The 19,165-nt window shown below is 50.4% G+C and overlaps 1 protein-coding gene across 1 annotated transcript in view; it reads right to left on the bottom strand.

Moving 5' to 3' along the window:
- The window catches only part of ZFHX3 (zinc finger homeobox 3), a 175,030-nt gene that overhangs the window by 113,544 nt on the left and 42,321 nt on the right, over nt 1-19,165 (bottom strand). The gene's annotated exons all lie outside the window — the stretch shown is intronic.

Here is a 19,165-nt window from a genome sequence, read left to right as displayed (position 1 = left end):
GGCACTGGAAGGTGGTGAAAACCTCCCCCAACACCCTTCCTGAAGGGGGGCAGGAAGATTGTAGGACCTGCGCTGCTGCCCCAAAGCCTTAGATCTTCAGAAAACAAACAAAAAAACCAAACAAAAATGTAACAGAAAAGTTTTTGACAGAAACAGAGGTAAGGCACTACAACAGAACAGTGCTGGAGCTTTAAAACTTCATAAAAACTGTACTCCGTGGCTCCGTAAGCCAGATGCTGCTGGTTTTGGGCGATTCCCTTCTGTCAGCGGTTCTGGGAGCACAGAACCAGAGCTACCACATGTGCACTCCGTGCTAAACATGAGACCCAGGGCAACCCACAGAGATTTCAGAGTAGCAGTGTTTGGTATGCACAGGAGATTTCATTGCTGTGTTCTGGACAGAGTTTAAACAGAGAGACGTCAGGAGAGGAACCAAACAGGAAATTCCAGATCTGACAAGGGTCCGTCCTGGGGATCGGAAGGCTGTCAGCCCACCGCGCTCCAGGAAGCTCCCAGAGACCCTGCGCGGCACAGCCCCGGCGCGGCACAGCCCCTGCGCACAGATGGCTTCCTATCATCCCCAGAGGCAGATGGCCGACGTAGGCCCTAGAGAAGGAAGGACACCCTTCCCACTATTTCTATTCCAGCAAATACAACCGGACCTGGAGAACTCCCGCTGACTGCCAGGCAGCCGGCAAGCACAGGCTCCTGGGCATGGCCGACACCCACGGCTGCCTGCCACCTCTACCCCGTTTGCTGCATCCCACCAGCGTCTCTTACCCTGCGATCCTAAGCGCCTTCCTAGAGGTTACGGCCCTAGGAGATTAGGCAGTGGTACCTAGGAGCTGGCGCATTGTCATGCAGACCACAATCAGCAGGAGATTGCCAGTGCAGCTGCAAACCTACCAAGAATCCTGCCTGCAAAGAAGCGTTTCTATAGCCTGCTTCCTATAGAGAGCTCCTGCGCAAGCCACACGGGAGGAAACACCAGCAGAAATTAAAGCACTATTACCTCACCTGTAAAAGTCATTTTTAACCTGTGGGCCACAGATTTCCTTAGGTACACAGATACAAAACATCCATAGAAAACAACTGAGGAAAAACGACAAGCAGAGGCCAACTTCTCCATGTTTTTACAATCTGTGAACCAAGAGACAACAAAAGCCTCATGCTCTAGATCCGTTGTCATCAATGGTACACAGGATTTTTTCCACAACTTTTTATCTTCTACCAACTAAACCGACGTGCCACTTTGCTTGTCAGACCGTCCCAAAGCTGAATACACGCTTGGGGAGAGTTTTTGCTGAGTGTCAGTATAAGGGTTTGGGGGGCAGGGCAGGTTTTAATTTAACAATATGCTGTTACTCTTAAACAGACTCAGAGGGATTTACTCTAAATAGTGTACTTAAAGTTATACAAATTATTTTAAGTCTTTTTTTTAAACCTCTCTCATTTACCACAGCTTTCTCAAAGCTGCTCTTAACTGAGCATCCTCCAAGCGGTTGCTGCTTCAGCCCACGAGCTACTCCGAGCAGCACGGCGCTGCAGCTCCGGCTAGACCGGGCGATGGCTCAGGACCCCCCACCCGTTCACCCGCAGCAGACTTGGGTACCCAGCGGCTGACACCTCGGGCTTCAAGGGCTCTCCCTCCAAAGGCTCCAGTCACATCAGCAGCCTGCTGCCGCCCTTGGTCTCTTTCAGCAGAGACTATTAGTGTTTTGACAACCTACACTGCTGTGTAAACATTAAATATTATAATTGTAGTTTGAAAGTGTTTCCAGTACTCTCTAGCTCGATTTGCGCCCATGAGACATGGAAGACCCCTGCCAGCTCCTGCAGAGCAGCGTGCCTGCAACGCAGGCAGCAGCACCCACCCGCCGGCACACGCTGCACCCGGCTGGGCCAGCGCTGGGACCCGCTGTTGCACAGACATGCGGCTGGTACTCGAACAACTGGGGAAAGAGAAGAAAAAGTCTGAAGAGAACTGAAAATTTGCCAGAGAAGATCTGATCTGCTGCAAAGCAGGTGACACCACAGCAGCGCTGAACGAAGTACCTGAATTCCTTCAAGCAAAAGAAAATGGAGCAACATTCGACTTTATCTCTCTTTTTTCCTGGTTTCATTACCTACCAGTTTATTTTCCCTTACCACACGAAGTCAGCCATACTTTTGCTGATTTGCCTTACGTTGTTCGTATTTTCCCTTTATACTGTTTCCCACATAATCATGTAAATGTAACAACAGATGCATGTACTTATATGCATGTCAGATGCACACACGTTTATACGCCTTCACTTTTTCCAAGTGCCTCTTCATCCACAACAATGGAAATTTATAATTTCTGTGATATTATACACTAACATTAATAACAGTATCTTAGAATACATATGATCCCTCTAGGTGAGGAGAGGATCTCTCCCCTGTCCTCCAAACGCTGCAGGTCCTTTTGGGGGTACACCTGCACACTCTTTGGAAATAGAATCCCTAAATGCTTTTGCCCAGTAGTTATTTTACAGCTTCTGATGCCCCTTCCCCTGCCCTGGCGAGCCTCCCGCTGCAAGGGAAAGCAAAAGCTCTCCCCGCTAGTGCCAGAAAGCGCTCCAGCGGTTAGTGGGAGCAGGACGTGTCTTCTGTCTGTCCTCACCCCTGCATCAGCAGTAACGCTCCCCTGCACCCAGACGTTACGCCTGGGACATGGGACGTCAAACAGGACAGAAGCAAGTGAAACCTCTCACGCTGCTGACCACCAGACTGGGATCCCGGGCGTACCTGTTTGAAGGTACCTGGGCAGGTTTTCTCCTATTTTACTTCTGGTGAAGCCTGAGAAAGAGCATTTACAACTACCCGTGAAGGCAGAAAGTAACCCTTCTCAAAGCAAGCGTGGCGAGGATGCCTACGGAAGGACACCGAGGCGCAATGGTGTAATGATCCAAGGCGTTCACGTGCAAGATTACCCTACAGCATTTCCGATCCCCACCTGCTTGGACCCCGTGCGACACGCAGCTGTCTTTGTGGCTGCACTGGGAATAAACAGTGATTTGATCTGCAATAAAAATAACCTGGTGCACTGAGTGGAATAAGAAAGACGAGTGCCATAATCCCGTTGCCAAAAGGCTCAGTCTTCTTAATCAGCCAGTTTTGCTTACCTTAGCTAAAACGACGCCTCAGCACTGCACTGTAACAGCTCTCACTCGCACCAGCTCTCTCCCACGGAACATCTGTCCTTAGCTACGTGCTTTCCTTAAACGGATCCCAGATCCTTCTGTGTCGAGGCTGCACAGTCACCTTCCCACAACATGACATACTCTCTCCCTCTCCATGCTACCTTTTGCATTGACAACTGCAATCCAAATTAAACACAAATTCATATTGGGCAAAAAACATATGAGTAAAGTAAGAAACTCCATAAGCCTCGTACTTCTGCCAAGAAGAGTTTTGGGAGTATCTGTGCAGACTTCAAAACGCGATGTGGAACAACAGCACCTCACAAATGCTTTTAAACAAAAAGCATCCAGCTTGCCAGCACAGCCAGCTCCCGAAACATGCCTAGAGGAGATACGGCACGAATCTGAGCATCGCCGTTCTCAAGAACTCTTGATTGGCAGGAAGATGCCTGACTGACAGTTGGGCCAAAAGGGTTAGCAGGGCTGATGGGGCAGGAGGGTTAACAGCCTGATTGTAAAATCAATGTAATAAATGCTTGGTAAGTTACAGGAACATGCGGGAAGAGGAGGCCGCGATTGATAAAGGACTGCGGCTTTGATGCTGCACTGGGGACTTGTTTATTGACAAGAAAGCCAATCTCTCCTCCCGGCCAGGCCAGGCCAGGCAAACCTGCAAGCGCTTACCAATTAATTGGTGGGCTTTTCTGCCTTGGGTTGCTTTAACATCTCTCCCCCCACTCACTCCAGTTAACCAGCCCAGGAGGTGCTACTCCAAAGGAATCTTCTCTCCTCTCCCTTTCCTCGACATGGAGGAGCCCTTCCAGGGCAGGTGGAAAAACCCGCAGCCGAGACCTGGCCCGCCAGAGCCCCTGGACACAGGCCAAGCCCCTAAGCAAACCCAAGCTTTTCTTGCCTGTTCAGTTCAGCACCAGAGCTATTCCTGAAGAACGACGCTGAGGGAGGAAGAGGCACAGAAATATTTGTTGCTATTCACACAGGAACCGCAGATATCATCCCGTTAAACTCAAAAGAGCAATTTCCTCATTAAAGCAAACCGGACTTTAAGCAGGAGTACGATGTAGTTATTAGTTTGCTGTTACAGGCCCTGTATCTCCCTCCATCCCAGACCGTGCCTAAGTGACCTGCACGGGACAAGGAGAGCCTGCGAGCGCAGACTGAACAACGCGGGCTCCACACCTCCCATCCTCTCCCTATCCCCTGCCCTCTCTGCTCTGTTTATCAGCCAGTCAATAAGAAAAGGTAGTTCTTACTTAAGGAGGCAGAAGTCAACTCGTCAGGTCGATCAGTACTCCGTCTGTAAACATGGTTTCCCGTAAAATCAATGAACTCCAGTTACAGAGAGAACAGCCTGAGCGCTGGAGACTCCCTGCATTCCCACCGCCCCAGCGGCAGGGAAGGGCTCTCCCGGTCCCTTCTCCGGCCTCGTGTCCCACTGCTGCTCCAGGCGGCTCCCGCTGCCACGCTCGCCGTGCCTCCAGCACACAGCCCGCCCCAGCCCCTGCTCCTTCCCTGCAGCACGGCTGCACCTCGCAGCCCCTCCAAGAAGGTCTGGGACCTGGCTGGAGGAGCACGGACACGGTGGGGCCAGGAGCGCTCCATCAGGGCAGGAGCAGCAGCCACGGCAGTCCAGAGCTGAGCTGCATCTGGATGGCAGAGTGCAACCGAAAGCGCTGCACTGCGTGCCCCACACTGTCATCGAGAGTTTCTACTAACCCCGGCTGGTGGTTTGCAGCCACGCTCTCTCCAGAACGCAAGCGGAGTCAATCCCCGCGTCTCCCCCCGTCACCTCCTCACAGCCCCTGGCCCCATCCTCACGGGGACAGACGTGCCATCTTACAGCAACGCTTCCACCGCCAAGGAGCGGCTGGTGCTAAAGCAACACCCTCCGCTCCCCTGGCAAGCTGGGGCTCCTGGGGCAGCCCCCGGCCCGCGACACCAGGCTGCTTCCTCCCCCGGGGACGCGCGGCAGCAGCGCGGGCGGCAGGGACGGGAGCGGGAGGGAGGAGGGGGTTCCTGCTGTTGCCCAGGCTTCCCGAGAATTAAATATGAACAGCCGTGCTGTGTAATTTTAAATTGTTAATTAGCACAGGGTTAATTAGGCGGCCCTTTCACAAGAGGCTGTTTGGCAGTAAACCAAGACTGGAAGCAATGAGGAAGGAGGAAAACAAAAGGAGAAAGAGACAGTGAGAAACTGTTCCCTCAGCTAATGACCCACATGGCACCATGAAGAAAAGGGTGCTGAGGACAGGGAAAAGATACAAGCAGATGCATTACATCCACAGCCATTACCCTGGAAGATACCCAGCGAGGCACCCCTCCCCCTGCCCATTCCCACAGCCGCACGGTGCAGAGAAGTGCTCAACCCTGTAATAAGCAGGGTCTGCTCCTTCAGAGCATCCTGGCAAGCAGCGGAGGCTCACGAACTCCAGCCAGCTCTTAAGCTCTTTGCCGTGGCTCCACAAAAGACGCGGCTCACACAAACGCTCACCGTCAGCAACTGAACTTGAGTGGTTCCTGTTGGAGAAAACTGCACAACGGCCTCTAAACTTTGTAAATACACACCTACCTGTTGTGCCAACAGGCGCTCTGTAAATCAATACCATAAATACAGGCTGCGAGACTCCCCTAGGTTAGCTCCAGCACAGGTGCTGGTGGTTCAGAGGGGAAGCGGGAAGGGACAGAGGCAGGAGGAGAAAGCCAGCACAAGGACTAAAGGCAGGCTTCGACGCTCTGCGCACCCCCCTCCCTACACGCTCGGCTTGGCCTTTTACCATGTCCTCGGAAGGACAGAGCCTGGCAAGCGCTAAGGTTCAGGTCAGCCAAGAAGCTCCTGTCTCAGGAATGGCACTCGATGACACTGGTTCCAGCCTAAAAACTAGGGATGGACGTACCAAAGGTGACCGAGCAGCCAAGTAAACTTCATGATCCCTAGGACCAGGTATGTTCAAAGCTCCCGAGAGCAGGAAGGCTGGGAGGGGGGATGCAAGGCGGTTACCATGGCCGTCTGGAGCGGTGACACAATGAACTCGGAGCATCAAAGCTTTCTGTGTCACTTCCCTGCACCTGGCGTGCCACGAAGCACTCTCGTAACGCTTAGGAAATTGCATATGGAAAGACACGATAAAAATCATTATCTAGGATCGAGAATTCAAAAATTAAGGAAGAACAGAATGTATGTTGCCAAAGCAACTTTAATTTTGCTCCTTTATGCATATGCATTATGATACCGTCTTTAATTACATGATCACACATTGCCTCGCTTAGTAAGCGGGGTGGTCACATAAGAGGGTAAAATAAGGTTCCATGCGCATGTTGTCACTTTATGATATTTATACAGCAGCTGTTATCACACAAAGTTGTGGAAAGTCACCTCCTAAAACAGAAAGATCTTTTTAAATTTCCTAAGCAAGAAAGGCTGGATATTCAAGCTTGGTAGCAATACAGAGATGGTTTCAATTCCCAGTTTCATAAAATGCTTTTATCTTCTAACTTAAACAGAAGGTACAGGTTCCAGCTCTCTCCCATTCATTAAGGTGCCAGAAAGTAGTTAAGAATACCTGCCAGCCTAAGGGAATTGTTGAGGATTCTGCAACAGGACTTGAAATGTTAGGATAAAATGGTACTTCTGAGCCAAAATTTAAGCGTAATAGTGAATGCGGATGCACAGCTTGAAAAGTGATTTCTAGTTGGGGGTTTCCATCAACATTTTACAATGTCAGTGCCTTGGGATTCCTCTTATGCAATTCCTAACAAGCAAACCCCTGAAAATACTGATATTTATTTGCCAAGTTCAACATTCTAAAGAAGAAATTATAAACTAATTTTCCTCTTTCACATAGCAAGTCACTTCTTGCACCGACCAAGTTGTGTTTTGGCACACACCTGATCATAGTGGAGTTGCCTCATCAACAAGTGTGGTTTGCTGAGGATTCATAACGAGATATCAGTCTTGCCAAATCCTGAACAAGCTCTACATCTAGCCTTCTTCCTCTTCTGCGGTTAGGCTTTACCAATCAAAAGCCCAAGCTCAGCTTTGATGTCTCCTAGAGTTTCTCCGCAGACACTGCTCAGTGCCAGGCTTTTGTTTCCAGCTGGACACATGGCCACGTCCAACGCCGTTGCACCAGGAGTGGAATAAGCGAGCCAGATCTGCCTGCTGGTGGAAGAAGGATCCAACCAACATTGACCCATGGGTTCCAACACCTGTTAACAAGAGTCCTGGGGCAAGTCCTTGTGAACCAGTTTGTTATCCTGGCAAAGCCAAGAATTCATAGAATCTTAGAATCATTTAGGCTGGAAAAGACCCTTAAGATTATGAAGTCCAACCGTTAACCTAACACTGCCAAGTCCATGACTAAATCACGTCCCTAGGCACCACGTCTACCTGGCTTTTAAATCCCTCCAGGGATGGGGACTCAACCACTGCCCTGGGCAGCCTGTGCCAGGGCCTGACAGCCCTTTGGGGGAATTCATATGCCTCTGTGGAAGCCCCTGCAAACACTGCGTGTTTTCCCTTCTGAGGGATTCTAGCCAATGGGTCTTGAAGGGTACGAGGTCCCAGAAGAGGATGAGGTAGCACACAGTGGTCTACAGAAAGGAAAGATCCATCAGGCACCTCAAAAGGAGACGACGGTCTTCTCCCAGCAGGAAGACAACCACATGGAGGGCTTGCCTTTGGCAGCCGACAGCGCTCCAGAACTGGCATGCTGACAACACAAACAAGCGCTGCACTGCGCACGCTCATTAACAGGACAGAAAATGCAAGCCCTCTCTCACACACAAGCTCACATGCACAGGCACAGCCAGTTCCTCAGATCTTCACAGGATCATTAGCATAAACAGCTTTTCAAGCAGCAGGAAGCAAAGGAAACGCCGAACAAAACAGGACTGAAAGCTGTAGGGCTCAAGCACTTGGCATGAAACTAAGAGAAAGGGTCTCCTTGAAAAGGTGAACCTTCTACATTACCCACATTTTTTCCTCTGTCCTTCACACCAGCTAAAATGGAGCCAATGAGAGCAACACAAGATTCAGCCAGCTCTTCAGAAAACATTTTGTTATGAACTATTATTCCAAGTTTGCCAATCCCTTTGAGCCAGCTACTGTACTACACACGAAAATATTTATATAATCATCAACCGACTGCCATTGAGAACAGAGTAATCCAGGGGAGTGCCAGAGGGTTTTCAGCGAGCAGCTGGGGAACAGAGCGTTTATTCCTCCAGAGAGACTCTTTGCACTGAAAGTATTTTGTGGCAGAGGTAAACTAGCTTAAGTCGCATTTCTCTCTACAAAACAAAGTAAAGCACTTGCCGAGTTCCTAAGTGACATGGCATTTACAGGCTCCCAGGGCACGGCACTTGTCTTCAGGTCCTGTGCGAACCTCTCCTCTTGTATGAGACACCACAGAAGTTTTAGATTTTGTTTCCACATTGGTTTGTTTCAAAATATCGCACATTCCACGATTCTGCCGTTGCACAACTCACCCCTTTGCTCTGAAAACCCAACATTTCTTGTCAAATGCTGCTTCCAGCCTATGTTGCTGCGTAAATAACTACATTTGCATCTGGTTTGCATTTTCAGTGCACTGTTGTTGACCTAACTCCAAAACTAACCAAAGAGCTCTTGAGGACAAACCGCCTCGCCCCATCGCATGGACTCCGCGGTCCCCCAAGTCCCTCATACCGTAGTGCCTTGGGAAAAGGGCGTTACTGTTCCCTCCCTTTTGCCACAGTCTGAAGCTTGCCCTTTCCCCCTCCTTCGTTTTTACCCTAGCAGCCTGTCCAGTAGCTTGTACCAGTAAGAGCTGCCACAGCTCCGTCTGGGCCACCCTGTCCCGAATACAAAGAGCAGTTACATCCATAAGACCTTGCAGTAGGCAACTCCTACACCCATCTAACCCACAGAGATGCTTGTTAAGAGAGAAGCCCTGAATTGTTCCAAGTTTCGAACACCATAAAGACACATAAACAAATCAAAGATGGTATTCAAATTGCCAGAGCACTGTTCCTGAATCCAAGAAGAAAGTGCAGCATTTATAGCACGACTACAGGACGCAAACCACAGCAGCGACTCCTGCAAGTGAGGGATTCCAGCTGGCTTTTGCGGCTCTGCTGATGGCTCGTCCACCCCCCATCTTCCAGTTTCTCGATGCGCTGAGCGGCCCCACCCAGTCAGAAACGCTTGAGGCATTTGCGCTGCTACTCCAAGAGCCAACTCTTAATAAACCACCACCGCTAAGCTTCCACCAGCCCTGCACCATGACTTCAGGAGCAACACAGCCAACCTCAGACGGCCCAGCCCGAAAAGCTAACGCTCCGCTGCTAGACCGCACTCTCCGAGCAATGCTCTTCACATGCAGGCTCACATGCCTCGGAAAGAAGTCCTGCCAGCGCTTTTCCTTTCTACTGATTTACCCAAACAACATGTGCGTTCCAGACTAGTGTCAAGGGCCAAGCAGAGGGTAAGAGCTAGATTCATAAGTCATGCAGATCTCCTCTGCCAGGGCTCAGATCCAGTCCTTGTTAGGAAACAGACACGCTGCCTGGTCCCGGGCTCAGGCGCTCTTTCCCACCCGTCGGGAAAGCTGATGCTTTGGACAAGGAGAGCAGGCTCAGCAGCTTTAGGTCATTCAGTAACCATTCTGCTTACTACTTAGACAAACACCGCGGCTGCCTGATACATTAGTTCTGAATTACACACTGGTGTTGCAAACCCCCATTGCAAAGGTCACCAGGATGTGTGCTCAGATCGGCTATTCGTGTTTTGGTATGGAGTAAATTTTACTGGTCACAGTTTTATCACTGGAAGATAACCCAAAAAACCCAAACCCTGAAACAGGTAAAGAAACCTGCCAGTATGGTTGGGAAACCTTCCCATTTGGAGTGCCTTTTAGGCAAATTTTAGCAGATCCAAGAGGTCCCATGCTCCTGTAACCAGAGCATCTGCACACTCATCTGCTACCAAAACAGTTCCTTGCGCTAGACTTCAGATATGGTCTAAGCATTTTCTGTATCTGGTCAAAATAAACCCTTCTGATTGCAGCAACCAACAGGAGTCGATAACGAGACGCCGCTCATCGGCTCAAAGTCTCAAGTTCATGCTTTCCTAGTCCCCAGTATGCAGCCACTCTATCAGCTGCTACATCCCTGATACACTTCAGAGCAAACACCTCTCCTGTGAAAGTTTAACCATCTCCCAAGGGAGAGTTGATACAGAGTCAGATAAATACGGGTTTCACAGCCTGTGCCCGGTGGATCTGTGCGGACTCCCGAGCTCCGCGAGGACTGCCCCGTGGCACGCCTGGGAGGGCTGCAGGCACCCTTGGAGATGGGGAAGGAAGCTGCTGTCCACGCTTCTCCAGACCTCCAGGACTGAAAGCGTTACTCTGCTGCTCGGCCTCTTGCTAATTGTGGGTTTTATTTTTATTTCCTATTACCCTCTTGCACGCCTGATGAGATTATCTTACCGGAACTGACACAGCTGGAGGCTGTAGCCATACATGGAGCCTCTCAGGAGGCAATGCAATTTTATTTTCATTGATCAGAAATCAGCAGGGCAGTAAATGATGGGAAATTCCATTAGGAGAAATACTGGGCCACAAGACCCAACTATCTAGGTACACCCAAATCCCAGAAAGTCCCATCTTTCCTCAAAGTCCCATCTGGATGCTGACATAGAGTCATCTTCCTTCCTCCCAAAACGGAGCAAGCTACTAACCTGATATTCTTAATCGCTGACTGCTCTGCCGGAAGCGGAGGCAACGCTGTCAAAACACCCCCAAGGGTTCACTTAGCTGAAACAAAGCCTTTGGTACCGGCAGCAGCGTGCGGCTCCCCCAGCTCAGCCTGGCGGGCTGCTGTGGGGCCAGAGCAGTTCCACAGCACCTGCCCCAGTTCCACAGCCACAGCTGTTCTCGCACGGGCCAGGCAGGCGTGAGAGGTGCCGGCACGCCGGTGCGTCAGCCAGTTCTCAGGCAGTCCCAGCAGACCCCAAAGAAGCCGAGGAGATGTCCAGCGCATGCTCCCATCCCAGTCCCGTTTGGAGCCCAGGTCCCCGCGGAAGCGTTACAACTTCTCTGCAGAGGGAGCAGCCTTCCTTCTTCAAGGGCAGGGGTCTCGGGGCACGCACTGCTCGGGGAAAACCCCTTCTGACAAAGTGCTACCCAACAGTGTTACAAGCCCAAACCCAGAATCACATTCCAATCCTTTTTTAAAGTACCACGTACACAGAATATGCGTTCAATTCCATGTTCCTGGATTAAAATCCTACCATCAAGCCTCTCTGATTAAGAGCTGGCTTTGACCCGTCCTGCTGTTAATTTCTGCACATGCCTAGGTTGAAAGCCGAGTCCTTTGCCTCCTGCAGCAGGACGGACGAGCCTCATCGGCAGAGCATGGGTTAACAGAAGCTGACCGCAGCACAGTTGTTAAGGTAATCAATACCAGTGAGATACTAAAGCAGCATAAGCCACATTATTGATTGCCAAGCAGATGATAAAACTGTTTATTATGATAATTGCAGGGTGCCTGCAAGATGCTCCTAGTGCTGTCTTGAGCTTTTTACAAAAATAGGAGTTGCCAGGGCATAAGCTTCTGTCTGAAGCCCCTCTGAACTTTCGTGAGAGTCCTCCACGCTCTGCTGTGCCGAAGCGGTAACCCCGAGCCACCTTCACCTCCGCACTACTGCTTGGATTGAGGCCACATCACCGGACATAGTTCAGGGACTATTTATCACGCATACACGCCGTATCGTGGTCTCGCTCTTACACGCGTGCCTGCGCTCACCTTTCGCTGGAGCGCTGCCTTCCAGGGAAGCAAGAGCTCAAATACCAAAACTTGTAACATCAGTTCTGGATTTTCCTTCTGATCAGCTGAAAATCGTAACTCCTCAACTTCTCATTCCAAAACATTTTCTTCAGTATTTATGCATTAAGAATTCTTTTTTAGAAGACTGAACTCCAGATACACTAGATTTGGGAGACCACCTCTGCGCACCACCGGGTGGATGTGCGCGCAGGCCATACCTCAAAAGAGGCGAGGGACAGCAGCTCGCCACCCTGCCACCGGGTGCCTGCAAGAGGAGCAACTGGCCTGCCAGCGTAAACACCAAAAAGTTTCCCTTGAATCAACACAGTAATAGGCATCAACGGGCCTTCAGAAGATAAGCAAAACACAAACTGCCAGAACAGATCTCCTCTGGCAAAAGCAGCTATTACTTCTCCATTAGCGGGGGCAGGAATGGAAACTGTAACGTAACTGGGCTCCACGTTGCCACCGCTGCCAACGACAGCTGGAAATGAGTTTAACAAGGGCTGAAGCTCCAGGGTTCTGTCAGCAGCTCTACGGGCACTAATTATGGAGTATGGGTCCCATTAGCTCCCAGTATGGACAAGGCTCTGACAGCTTCATCTCAGCATTAACCCGAAGGACCATATGCTACGGGCTGCAGCAGTACTTGGTGCAAACTCCACCATTTTGGCTGGCTGCTTTCACACAAGCTGGGTCACTTTCTCTAAGTAATCACAGTTGACATTTGCAAAACAAACTTTACACCAGTCAAAACAATCTTACTATAGGCTGGATTAGACCACAGATGCTGCTTCTGGCTAATGCCCTTTCTTCCTCTTTCTCCTCTTCGTGCCTTCTCTCCAAAGCGTCCGACTGACCCCCCTGCTCCCTGGTGCCTCCCCCCTTTGAAAGGCTGCCGCTTCCTCCGCAAGCACAGTCAGCGAAGGATTCCCAAGCCAACTTCTTCTTCAGGGTGACAGACAAAACCTTACACATCCTCGCAGCCCTCTCATCCTTCCATTGCTGAACCAACCCCTTTTTTCCAGGCTGGTCCTTCCCATGCACATCCGTATCACAGGAGACTGGTGAGGACGGTGTTTTACCTCTCCAGCTCGCTTGCAGAGCAGTCCAAAGGTTAATGATGGAATGACAATGTGATGGAAACCGGCACTCCGGTGAGCGGACACGTCACAGCACACAGCCGCTGCCTCACAGGCCGGAGGTTCGGACACGAGCTTCTAGAACTCGTCCGCTCTCACCCCAGAGCACTAGTGGTGATGGGCGGCAGAGCCCCACGGAGCTCATCACAGAGGTCTCGGAGGGCTGGGGCTGCTCTTTCAGACTCTCATCAGTAATTCTGAATATAAGCAAGATGAAAACAATCCTTTCTTATTAAAATCTAGCAAAAGGGGAGGAGACCTCTCTCCCTATCACCCTTAGAAAAGGCCAGCCTCTACCCTTCCCTTCCCACCAGGGCCAGAAGGAGCAGAAGAGTCAACCACAGCCAGCGCCAAGCACCAGCGCGTCAGGTTCTCCAAGATAAGGGAGCCTTTGTTGTTCCTAAAAAATCCGCTATCATTGACAGCCAAGCCCCAGCTCCACATCTGAAAGCTGACTTCTCCATCTGAAGCACTAACACATGCAGCTCAACTCTATACGTGAGGCTTCTTGTTTTACGCACGCTTCTCAGCCACGCGGCGAGCAAAGCGCCAGCATCACACGACAGCCAGCTCGTTGCAAGACACGGGCCGTGGAGCCAGAGCCCTGCAGGGTCCTCACTGGGAGGAGAGCTGAGCGTGGCTGACCACACGCACTGGGACACAGGGTGGAGGCACTTCCCCAAAGCCTCACTGGGATTTATTTTTTTTTCCTCTCCTGTTCTAGAACAGCATTCCAGAAAACGATTCAGAGTCTTAAGCAATTTTGTTCTACTCCTCCATACAATGGGAGAAAATAGGGGACATTTCAACAACAGACAGAGCACCTGAACAGCCTAAATAGTGAAGGAGGGACAAGAACAAACATGAGGCAGTAAATCCTCCGGTCACCTATGGAAAGCTCCACAGAATATATCAACTTTCCAGCAGTGAGAAAGCCTGTTTCTACAGCACAAGAGGAGAAGTCAAATGATGGTCCTGAAGATGACTCCTGAACAGCCAGGAGACACCCTTCCTTCAGACACCCACGCTTTCCCCCTAAGGCCTGGAAAGGTCACCGCTTACAGTCAGCAAGACCAGGCAACGGGAGAGACAGATCAATCTTTTAAACACAAAACAAAAAAACCCCTAACACAGCAGCCAAACGGGGTCGATGAAATTTCACGTGGTCTTCTCCGTCTTCTGTGTTGTTAATACCTCTGTGCTCAGAAAGCTACTGCAGAAAGCCTCTTAAGCCAGAGACTAACCTTAGCTGAATAACTCCGAGCTCCCCATGCAAACCGCTTTAGTACTGGGCATGGCAATTAGTGCCGTAACAGTAACGGCAGCGGCTCACCATGGTGGACCTAGATAACAAAGACTCCTCAGAAAAAATTGCTGGCGATTGTAACCTACGTGCATAAGGCTCTACTCATATTAAAAAAAAAAATACTCAAAACCATTTCAGTTAAATAACAGCACCTTCCCAGTTCCTAAGAAACTACAGCTGAGAAAAAGGATAAAACAGCTCCAAGAGATGGGATTCCCCCCCCCCCCCCCCCCCCGAGTGTTTTTTTTCCTCCTGTAAAACCCATTGCTCCCAGGATGACCGCAGCAGTGATACAGTCAAACTACTGGAAGCCACTGGGACACGCAGGACTCAAGTACTCAACTGACTCTGCTGCAGATCAAGCGATGCTTGCAGCTCATTGCTTTCAGCGTTATTTACCGTTCATTCTGTAACAGCGCCTGAAGGCTCCAGCAATGCTGGACTACCCTGCAGCCAGCAGCGGCCTGCCTGCTACTCCACGTCCCAGGCTTATGGCGGTCCCAGCCTCAGCGCACCGACTCAGCTCCACCTTCGTGCACCCACCCCTCCACGCTCGGCACCGAGAGGCAGCAGACGTATCAGAGGGAGCGGCTCCGTCCAACCGACGCAAGCTTTGTACTGCGCCTCCGGGCTTTAGCAAGAACCACCCCCGTTCGGTAAAGCGGAACGAGCCGCCCGGGATCCAGTCCCCTTCCCCAGTCCTCCTGGAAATGCAGCACTGTGGACACCAGCTTGCACTCCTCCCGCAGAGAAGCCAGGGACAGCAGGTTGGTGCCCCAAGACCACTTACTTTTCTTGAAAACATCTGTTTTCATTATCACTATTACTTTTAATTAGCACTTTACAGCAGCCTTAAGCCCTCCCAGCTGGAGGAAAGTTCTTCTCCTAAATGAACAATTAGAAGGTGCGCTAAGGGAATTTTTTTCTTATCTTCAGAAATTACTTTCTCAGCAGAGCTAACAGGCAAGCCACCTGGTTAAACGGAACTCCCTTGAAGGGGTGTCTTCAGGCACTGCTCAAAGCCCGCAGGTCACCCCAGGATTCCTGCCGCCTGCGCGGGCTGCTGAAGTCAGGAACTTGAAACATTGAACTTCAGCATTACTAATGAAGGGGCCTTAACGCTTCTGCCCTGCATCACTCGCTGAACGGCCTCCTCTTCCTCACCTGGTCACAATAATTGCCCCAAGAAAAATCAAAGATTTGAATGCCCATCTCACTTGTGGAAAACCCCTGACATAATTTAATTTTCTCCAGAGTTCAGGCCAAGTACAAGCTGAAAAGGCAGAGCCCTATTAAATGCATAAGAAAATAGGTCCATACAAAGCATGATTACTAGAAACACCGTCTCCTGATCAAGCGCTTCTCTGAAAAACCAGCAATGAGAACCACCACAAAAAAGCCCCAAGCGGCAGCCCTGGTCGTTGTCAAGAAAGCAGAGAGACGGAGGTGTGAAATGTCAGAAGGCCGCCGTGGGAAAGGGCTGTCCCACGGCCACCACCACCTCCCCACAGCACAGCACCAACAGGTTCAAGGCGTTAATTAGAAACAAGCCATGACGCTCCAAAACTTTTCAGTCGACATTGATCAAAACCACAGCTATCACTCCCCTCTCCAGTTCAATCAGGGCTGATATTCTCCCATCACGCTGCTCCCAAAGCACCCCAGACTCGGGCAGTCCTTTGGGAACCCGCACCCTCAGCACCCCACTCCTGCCCCGGAGGGCAGAACCCCTAAGGGAAGGTGACCAAGACGCTTCCCCCTTGTCCTTCCCAAATCCAGTCCCCGCCTCGGATTATGGGACCAAAATTTTATGGGAGTCCACATACATCAGCAAGTCCAAAAGTCCAGCGCACATAAAAGGAACATGCGAAGAACTACTGAAGTTCCCAACACAACTGATAGCTTTCCTCGCCCTGGTACAGCCGCGCTGTCTGCTGAACCCGGCACACGTCGTCTTCTTTCCCTCAGTTTCTTCGATCTCGTCCAGCTCCACCAAAGCAGAAGCTGCCCAACAGCACTGCATTTATCACAATTCAGATTTGTATTTGGCATACAAGACTTGTGTTAGAGAGAGTATTCCAGAACCATTTTGACAATCCTGAAGTCTACCAAATGACAAGGCTTAACATAACACTAATAACATCATTTCCACTCAAATTTGTAATCCTTTAAGTCACTCGGTTTCCCCTGCTCCCCTTCACATTCTCCTCTTCCTCGCACTTCACAGTGACTTTCTCTTCTTCTCTCGCAGCCCTTCTCTGAGCACTGCCTTAAATTCCATGTCAGTGAAATTTCTTGGTAGATGTGAAATAAACTTTATTTATTTACTTAACCTTTGTTTACACCTCCTGTCTGGGAAAGTTTATTTAACCTACAAAGGTGGGCTATTATCTGCAGCGTGTAGCCTGCAGTAATGGACAGAAACACCAGCACCAGAAGAGCCAGAGGAGTGCGGGAGCCTGCAGAGCCAGACTGGGGGGAAGCCGAGCCTGCGTCCATCGGCACCGCACCGGGTTCTCGCGTGTGCTCCACCACCTCGCCCGGACCACTCCGACCAGCAGCTCCCAGCTCTTAAGCCCCTGCCCTCCCCACGCATGCTGCGGGGCACCTGCGCTTGAGAACAATATTTTTTCTATCCAGCACCTGCAATCCAGTAAGGATATGCATGCCACTATTTTCACTGCCCCGAACTAGTGAAGGACAGCGAGACTAAAATACTCTAAAGCCTGACACCAGTTACTCCATCCTGCTCTGCCCAAGCCCCTGCAGCCCGGCAGCTAAGCGTGCATCAGCCATGCCGAGCACCGGCGTTCCTCCCCACGACCCCGCTGCCACCAACTGCAATGCCACGGGGAGTCGAGCAAGCCCACAAATGGAAGGATCCCTGGCGGCTCAGTCCGTCCCCTCGCTTTGTATTCAAGCATTTACTCAGCTTTCCAACATCTGTCTCTGGAGAAGGGGAAGTGAACGCTTCCAGTGTCCAATGAGCCCAGATACCGATCAGACCACAAGGCAACAAGGGGGAAAAAAGGAAACACAAAACAATTAATTCTTGGCTCCTTGTTTTAGCTCTAGGCAAGGGAAGGTGCATGGCAGAGTGAGAGGAGACTGGAACAGACGGAGGCTGGGATTTGCTCCAAGAGCCCCAGGGGCAACAGCGCTGGCTCCCAACCCCAGAAACACGGGGCTGCTCTCCAACAGGTGAAGGCTCAGTCAGCTCCCCGGGCAGAGGGAACAAAGCAAGCTGCTCAGGCAAGATTTCTTTTGACTGTTCCAAGCCCAGGCTGAATGGCAAGAAGCCCCTTAGAGAGAGAATGGGGCTAAGCTAGCAAATAAATCCCACTCCTGCGACCAGGTCTGAATATGGCCTCCTCCACACCTCTCCTCCAAAAGGGCAACACTTTCCCTGCAAGGTAGAGCCTCACAACTGCAGGGGTTTCTTCTGTTCTTGGTGGGGTTTGTGATCCATACAGCTGAACGTTTTCCCCTCTGGTAAGATGACAACGTGGTCTGTGCGCACCAAGACCCGCCTGCGCCACGTGCCACCAGGGTCAGAACTGCCACGGTGGTGGTGGGAGCGAACACAGGTGTTTGCCCAAGGCGACACAGAAGACGTGGCTTGCCTTTCGAACTGAATCCCGGCAGTAAATCTGCAGGTTAACTATTGCATACTGAAATGTCTTGGTGATCTCACAGACTCCTGCCACTGAGAACACTTAAATTGCTTTTACTGCAACAGAAATACCTCCATAAGATGAGCATTTTAAGGATGAACCATTTAGCAGCTTTCCAAAAGGCATCCGGGGAACATAGCATCACCAGCAGCCACACCGCAGCTGGGACAACGGGAAGAAAAACTTAAAAAAAAACCAAAACGAAGGAAGACAAGTAGAGAGATGTGCACTGAGCCTGAATCTGCAGAAAGTGAACTTAAGAGTCCCATAGGAAAGCTACCCTACATGTGTGGTAGAAGGGCAAGTGGATTACCTGTGCTCCCGTGGAAAACCAGCCTCAGTGATGGAAACCGACTCTATGGGATCTCCAAGGACCCAGACCAAGGCAGCTTAGACTAAAGCCGACCTCTCCCAACACGGCAGGCAGCTGCATAAACAAACCTATGCAACACAGCATGCAAACCCCATTTTTCGGTTGATAAGAAAGTCAACTGAATAACTGAAATGAAAACGAAGTGTCAAAATAGAAATATTTTCTCGCTCTTTAAAGAATTTCTCAAAGAAGAAAAATAAGCAAAACCGCAAGTAAGCAAAATGCTTTGGTGGAGAAGAAACAAACTTGTTCAACAACTGAACTAATACCTACACTGGTGTCAGCAAAGGAGCTGGAAGAGAATGACATGAGAAATCCCCCACTTCCACATCTTACGCAATCTGAACAGGAGGCTTGAAATCCAGTCTCCACTTCTAAAGGGAGCTTCTTTCTCTCTCTTTGTCAAGAGAACAAATAGAAAAGACATGTGAAACTCTTGCCTAAATCATACTCAACTGCTAGCTGTGCCAGTGTGCTCTGGGGAGAACACAAGATCACTATGTGTGTAGAATGACCATGACCAACACTTCTGAAGGTGGCAGAAGTCAGACAGGTCACCTTTGCTAAATGGAAAAAAATAAAAATCTCTCAGTCATAAAATAGTCTGGAAGAACGTGTAGCTTTTTCAAGACTTGTAACTTCACCAGTGACAAGTGGTGTTCCTCAGGGGTCGGTACTGG

Source organism: Platalea leucorodia (assembly GCF_965183815.1).
Source record: "Platalea leucorodia genome assembly, chromosome: 8".
Lineage (NCBI taxonomy): Eukaryota > Metazoa > Chordata > Aves > Pelecaniformes > Threskiornithidae > Platalea > Platalea leucorodia.
The sequence above is the reverse complement of the archived record's forward strand: the minus strand, read 5'-3'. Positions and strand labels throughout refer to the sequence as shown.